The sequence below is a fragment of the Macaca fascicularis genome, chromosome 8, assembly GCF_037993035.2.
Source record: "Macaca fascicularis isolate 582-1 chromosome 8, T2T-MFA8v1.1".
Classification (NCBI taxonomy): domain Eukaryota; kingdom Metazoa; phylum Chordata; class Mammalia; order Primates; family Cercopithecidae; genus Macaca; species Macaca fascicularis.
In genome coordinates, this window is record NC_088382.1 from 63,196,724 (window position 1) to 63,204,688 (window position 7,965).

Here is a 7,965-nt window from a genome sequence, read left to right on the forward strand (position 1 = left end):
TAAGGATTCTTTAGATCATATGTAGAAAACTAAAACATTTACACCTCTATTCTGAATATTTAACTGACTCTGAAATATGCAAGGCACTGTGCTGGGCCCTGAGGAATAAAAATTATGTGTAAGACTCTGAAGCTGCACTGAGAGGGCTTGTGTTTGTATACAGGTAGCTAATGGGAAGGAGATTGGAACATGTTCCCAAATGTTTCTAGAAAAAGATAATTTAATACAAATGTTGTGTGAATGGAACAGAAGGGTACCACGGGTATACTAAGGGTAAAGAAAGTACTTCCTGATGGAGTAATCAATAAAGTTAAGATTCCTACAATAGATCAGTGTCCAACAGGAGACCCTGGGTTTTTCAATAAAAGCCATTAAGCAGCAACAGCGATCTCAGTCCCATAAAGGGATTCCATAAACCAAACATTCAGTTGGTATAGGTAAATAACTGTAAGATGCCTTATTAAATGTCCCACTATTAAAATTAAGCTTGACAATTATCTACCAATTGGACAATGCTACCAATCATGTGACAGTATTAGTGTTCTTGTTTTATGAATATTGTCGTGTGTGTGTGTGCACGTGCACATGTGTCTTTGTATATGGATGTGTATACATACATATATAACAAACAGGGGTGTTATTGAGAAACATTTAATGAAGTTAATGTAAAGTATCAATGTCCAAAGCAAAAAATTAAAACTAAATTTTTATTTTCTAGCTAGAACTATGTGTATATATGTATAATAAAACTGCTTTCCAAGTGATGTAAGTTCAAGTCACTTTAATCATTCCCAAATCACCTGTTGAGTTTTAGCATTTCTTTTCCACATACCCCATCACACTGTGTCGCTCCTCACTGGGTCTCCGCGGCACACTTGGTTGCAGTGAAGGAATGGCTGCTGTGAGTGAGGGTCTGTCTGCTCCTGGATCCCCAGCGCTCCCAGAGGCGGTGAGCCAGGACATGTACACCAACGCTGTGGCCTGCAGCCTATTCCACCGCCCCTGCCTGCTGAAGCTTGGGGTGAGGGGGCAGTAATCCCTAGGCCTCTGCTCCCACCTCCAGCTCTGTGTGCCCCACAGTCATGGGCCGCCTGTGTTTTGGCTGACTCACAGCCTCTGCTGGGGACAGCATCCTCATATGCTCTTTGCCAAATGGTGTGGAAGGCTTTGCAGCGTTTATGCTTCACACAGAAGCTACAGTTTGAGTGTGTGCGTCAGGGGGTGTGTGCATGAGAGAGAGATTTATATGTTTGTTAGATAATAAATGATTCTATGCATTTAAGTCAGTTATAGCCTCTCTTTTATGGAGAATGAAGGCAATAAAAGATTCCCTCCTCCCCACCCTTCACTTTACCTTATATTGTTGTCTGAAAATCTATTATCAGACTTAAAGGAAAGTTGGGCTAAACTATGCTCCAAATATTCTGAGTTTTATAAAGCCAACTTTAAACCCCGCTGGCCTTCCTGTTCTGTAAAGCTTTAATGAACTTGTTTATCTATCTATTCATATAATCCAAAACCCCAACTGCCATTAATTCAGATCAAATAAATTGCTACTACTCTGAGAAGAAACAATTATGGACTCTTTGATGTTTTCTTCAGCTTATTAAACTTTATATAATTTGCCTCGGGAAATACATTTTAACACAGTATCAAAAAAGTATGTATCTATTTGTACTTCTGATTCCTAACTCAAAATCTCAAACAATCTAATATGTTAACAGATCAAGAAGATAAGCATTTTTATCTTTGTTTTTAGTGCACAAAGAAACTAGGTCTGAGAACTGTTAAATAATACATTCATAGTCATAAAGTCAGTCAATGAAGGTGATTTCGAATACAAATTTCTCTGGCTCCCAAAACCATGATTTTTTAACTTTCTCATAATTTTGTCATTGACATTTGCATAAATTTGACACAGTAATATTTAGGAATCTGAGATAATGTGCAATGACAAATTTACTTTTTATCACAAATACTTTATTATGATAGGGAAATTATTCATATCTAAGATAAATTGTTTTCTATGTCCTTATAAAATGTTTCAATGTATTGCTTATTTCCACTGTTAATAATTTCATTGCACGATTCTCTGCCACCACTAGGCTGTGTTTTTAGTTGTGTTCATTGTCTGGCTTTCTGTGGCCCAGCAGTAGTCAGAGGAATAGGGTTTACGTGAGTTTCTTAGAAGCCTTAGCATTTATGTATAAGAGGAGGTGAATTGGTGAGCTAATGAGGTTATGAAGAAAGGCTGAATCTACTTGGGATGATTCTTTTTATCATGGAGAGGAGTAGATTTCCCACACGCACTGTGGAGAGGTGAGTGGGGAGGTTTTAGTGGAGGAATGGGGTGAAATTCAGCAGCCTTCTAGCGGTGTGCATTCCAGTTTCTATTGCTATGTAACAAACTGCTGCAGAATGTAGTGGCACAAAACAAACTCAGCTGCACTCACAAATTCTGTAGGTGAGGAATTTGGAGACAGCAAGGATGGATTGCTCTGAACCACATTGTCTGGATTTCCAGCTGCAAAGACAAAAGCTGAGAGTGACTGTACGGCCAAGGGTTGAAATCTAGGGCATTGCCTTCACTCACCTATCTGGCAGTTGATGCCCTCTGTTGACTGGGGCCTCAGTGGGGCTGTTACCTGTGGCATCTCTACAAGGGCTTTCCTGGGATTTCTCACAAGATGACAGCTGGTTCCAAGAGCAAGAATCCCAAAAGGGAAAAGCAGAAATGCAAAGTATATTTTTATTTAGTCTCAGAAGTCACATACTCTGTGGATTGTGACAGTAACACTGGTTTGTCCACGTTCAAGGAAGGGATAGATCCAACACCAGATGAGAGACATGCCAAGGTCTTCATGTATGAAGATCATTTAGAATAAAAGATATTGTACCATTTGAGAACATCCAGTCTGCTGCAATGAGTCAGATCTTAAAAATATACTTTTATTACTTTGTGAGCCATGTGATTTCCCAATAGCACAAGCAAGTAGGAAAAGAATCAATGATCTGGGACTATTTGACAATTAAATTTCTCATATTAGGAGACTCTCCCTAAAGGACAATGAAAGTTGATTGTATATTCATTCTTCATGACTGAATCTTTACTCCTTCAGTATTCCTATGATACAGAGAGTGTGATGATATAGAGAGTGTGATGTAAAATAGCTGATACTTTACCCGTCGATTGCCAGTCATTAGAATCTGTTTTATGAAAATGGTGAGAAAGACGCTAGCAAAGTCGGCTTGAGTAGATATGGCCAGGAAAGCTCAGTGCAACTGGCAGCTGATTCACAAAACACAGAAGCCTAACCATACCTGAAAACTTCACCAAAACAAGGCAGTAGCAAAGACAATGTTGACTCACAAAGTTTTTACTCCCTGTCAAAGTATGTGTGGGGTTTTTTTTGGAGGAGGGTGGGATGCAGGATAGTGTTAACATCCTTACTTATGTCTGAACAAATATTTAAATGACATAATCCGAAGAGACCTCCCTTAAAGCAAATAATTTTTGCCTGAATGTTGATCTAACTACAAAGACCCTTGTTCTTTAAAAGTAACCCTTAGAAACAAATGCTGATATGGAAGAACAATTTTAAAATATGACTTAAAGAAAAGCAGAGATACAGTTTGAAATTTGAAAATGAAGTTGTGAGGAAGCTCATAGAATGATAGAAGACACCTTAGAGGGTCATCGTATCACAGTGTGGTCATCAAAGCGGAGCTCCAAAATGTAAACAGGCTATGGGAAAATATTTGGTGCTTTACCAATAAAAGTCATCATTAAAGACAAACCTAATCAGTATTTGGTGGTGCATGCCTCAGTTCATCCCAGAGAATGATAAACACTCTTAATTTTCACTCAAATTGAAGTATGCTCCAGCTGGCATAGGTCACAGTGTTGTGTGGGGTTGCAAGAAGGATGGCAGAATCCTCTTCTTTGTAAGTAAGCTAAAGACACATTATTTTGTGTCTTTTCCTCTCATTGTCCCTGCATCATAATCACTTCTCCATGCCAACAATATACCTAGGTCTACATATCTCAAAATGGTGTGTCATTTAGAAGGGACAGTCATAGGATAAACTAGGTGCAGAAAGCCACCATATGACAAAGTCCATGAGTTGAAGAGCCCATCTTTACAGAAGGTCCAGGAAAAGCATTAATTTGGTCAGCAGAGGGAAGCAATTGTTGTATATTGTGTTTTGTGTTAGCAGTCCCATTTTTAGTGTTTTTATGTCTAGCAACTGAAAATACTAATTGATTTCTAACAGATGTCACCTTGTACTATTTAAAAAATAATGTCAGTGTTGGAACTTTTCAAAGGTATCCCTTACTCTGAGGCTTCTGTGTTAAATTTTACTAATTTTAAGTATCTTCTATTATTTTCTATTAATACAAAATTCATACACTTAGATATTAGTTGCTACTTAGAATTGATACTCGGGAATGTACATGTTCTCAGTGTGGGTTTTCTTCTTGGCAATATGTGAATTTGGAGCCTATTTCCCAGAGTGGAAGGGAAGAAGTAGTGCAAGGTGTCAAACTCCGTGTCCCTCCAGCCTGGGGCAGTCTGTGCTCATGACACCTCTGTTCTTATTGTCCACTCATCCCACAACTTAGGTCACTCTCCACCTCCACCAGCAAACACGCTGTCCACATACATTCCTTTCAAAGCTGTCCTCCCCATTTTTCCATTCTCCCAGATTCATCCCCTTCCCTCTTGTAGAGTCATTGAGGAAAGGGTGAAAGTGTAACTAGATGAAACTGGTATAGCCATTGTATTCCTCTTTCCAGCATCGCTTTCTCTTCTCTGGTAGTAGGATCCCTCTTTCCAGTAGAAACCGATTCTATGAGGTTCAAGGAAAACTAACCCTTCTTGATGCCTCTCTGCTAATACACACATGCACATGCACCCAAGGGGCTCTGGGAACACGTCGCTGATCCCAGACCCACTGAAGCACACATCCCCCAGCAATGGGATTAGTTCAGGGATAGGACAGTTAGAATCTCATCCTTGAATATATGGGTTCTGGAAAAAAAAAAAAAAGGGTCTCTCTGTTCCTCAGTTTTTATGAGCTGCATGAACTATGTGAGCCGGGACCTGCCAGTGCCACACTTAAAGAGACATGACCTGAAAATGAAGGTACCAGAGAGATACAGAGAGAAGCAGAGTCTCAGTGTCATCATTTCAACACTGAATCTGCCCATATCCCTCATCTGACACATCAGCTCCCTGAGCTTCACTGCAGGGGAAACCCCATGACTTGTGAATCAGCAACCCTGTGCTCCCTTTTAGGTGAGAAAGTAACCAAGCCAGTCCTTTCCCTTTCCTAGGACAAACCCTCACTTCCAGAACGGATGAACCAATGGTGATAAGGCAATCCATTGGTCAAGAATGAATCACTTTTAGGTTTGGAGAAGGAAGCAAAGCTCTCATTATGCAGAAAGACCAAAGACTTGTGTTTCCTCTTGCTAGATACTCAGGCCTTCTTCCCAACACACAGTGACATCCAAGTTTTATTTTGCAACTACTGATGGGAAGGAGATGGCAGTAGGAATAAGTCATGTCCCCGCTACTCACTAGATCTCATGAGTCCATTACGTATCAGATGACTATGAGAAGCAGCTGATGGGAATCCAGAGTCATGTTATTTTAGAAGTGGAAGAAACTATAGAAATCATTGAATCCGATGTTTTTGTAGTGAGGTCAATTGAAAATAATAATTATATTAACTAACACTTAGTGAGTACTTACTATAGTTATATGAGCACAATAACTTTATGTGAATATTTGGTCACTATTTTACTGAGGAGACTGTAGTGTAGAAAAGATAGCATTTTGCACAAAACCACACTAATCCCAACTGGAGCTGAGATTTGAAACTAAGCAGTCTAATTTCCAAGTCTATCCTAGTTTTTATCCTCCCAATCTCATTAGTTGCAATTCACTAACCTCCATGAACACTGACCCTGAGAATTCCCATCATTTTGCATGTAAAAATCACATTTTTCCCACCTCTTCCACTTGCTAACAATGTGGCTTTGGCAAATTTACTTGATACATCCAAGTTTTATACAACTAACTCATAGGTCTGTTGAGAGTAGTAAATCAGGACACATAAAACACTTGGTATAGCAATAAATATAAGGATTTATAATTATTGGTGTTATCAGTAGCAGCACTGTTCTTTTTAAACAAAAACTTACTAATACCTTTCCTTAGTAAATAACTCTCAAGCTTTAACCTGAATTTCTGGGTGAGATGTGCTATGACACGGAAATATCAAATTTTATTGATAATTTCAAAAATACAGAATATCTCCAGTTTGGGTGAAGTGAGAGAAATCTGGAACTAAAAGGGTGGTTCCTAGTCCTTCCTTCCTGCATCAGACATGGTCTCTCTTCCCCTAAATAATAGCTGGGGTTTCTAAAGAAGTTGCAGTTCACCTCAAACAACAAGGAGAACATGTAAGTTATGAAACACATCCATTGTATAACCCAAAACCATAAACCCTTAGATTATAGGTTTATTATAAGTAATCCTCTAGCCAGGGACATCCTGCTAAAGATATTCTGCAGGTTTTTTCCACATAGCAAAAATCACTATCAGAGGTCTAGTTGGCAAGGAGAATAGACAGTCACCTGTTTTCTTTGCTTGTCCACCTGGTTGCCAGGGGGTGGGTGGGCTTCCTCACAAAGCAAATGAACTGGTTGCGGGCCAGCTATTTTAACTCTTTCCTCCCTAGTTCCATTTAAAAATATTAAAAACAGCTACACTAGAGCCTGTAGTTCAGTCTGTGTCTTACATGCACTTTTATAGCATAGCTCATAACAATGTCTCCTCCGCTAGGGTCATTCCAAGGCTATAATGCTGCCAAATTATTTGGCTTCCAATATATTGGCTTCCTTGACCTACTCAAACTCAAATAAGTCATATATTATTGAAAGTAGTTGCCACTTTAACTGTCTCCAAATAGTTGAAAAGTTTTTATTTTAACTTTTCTAGTAATTTCAAGTATAACATAAATACACAGATAAAACGATTTTAAAAATATATCTAGGTAGATGGATAAATAGTGTAACCAAGTACCTTCAATTTGCTAAATTGGTTTAATTGTTTTTATTATTTTTTCTTCTTTTCTTCTTTCCCCCTTACCTCTACTCCCTTCTTCCCACTTAGTCCTTTAGAAATGCAAATGCCACCTTTCACCTCCCCTGGCCAGACACTCCCTACAGGGCAAGTTCATCTATGTGCTACAAGATCTCTCCTTGACAGTGGATTTGCAGACCAAAGCATGCCCCAGGGAACCCTCACCTCCAGGGGGTCACCTCAGGAGGGCATGTCAAAAGCATGCCCACTTGGTCACTTTTGCAACTTATTTCTGCCCAGGAAGGTACCAACTGAACTGCCCAGTATATAACTGCCCAGTAGCAGGGGGATGCCTTCCCTAGCTCATTTACTCCCCTACCTTATAAAAGTGCCCTCTTTCTGCTCCCAAAGTGAAGTAGCACATTTAAATGCAGGGTGCTTTGTGCCCTTCCCCAAGCTAGCTTCTGAATAAATTCACTTTTTTTTGGTATCAGACCTCACTCTCCCTAACTGGACTCTGCATTCAGCAAGCAACTAACCTGCTTTTTGGTTACAATAGACCTTTTAGAATAGGTTATGTTGTACTAAAATTTGTGCTGCTGTTGCAATATATTGCAGTTACTTGCTTAATTGCTTGCCATTTGTAGACTGTAAGATCAAAAATGTATTTGGCCACTTAAGACACTAATAAATCCACTAGTAAAGCACTAAGAAAACGGGGGGGGGGGGTGGGGTGTCTGTTTTGTTTACCACTGTGTGTTCAGAATCTAGCATAGTTCCTGACAAAAATATATGAATATACTGAATATTCTCTCAAACACAAGTTATTGAAAAAAAAGTAACTGTCCTGTCTGTTTGTTCATTTGTTTTA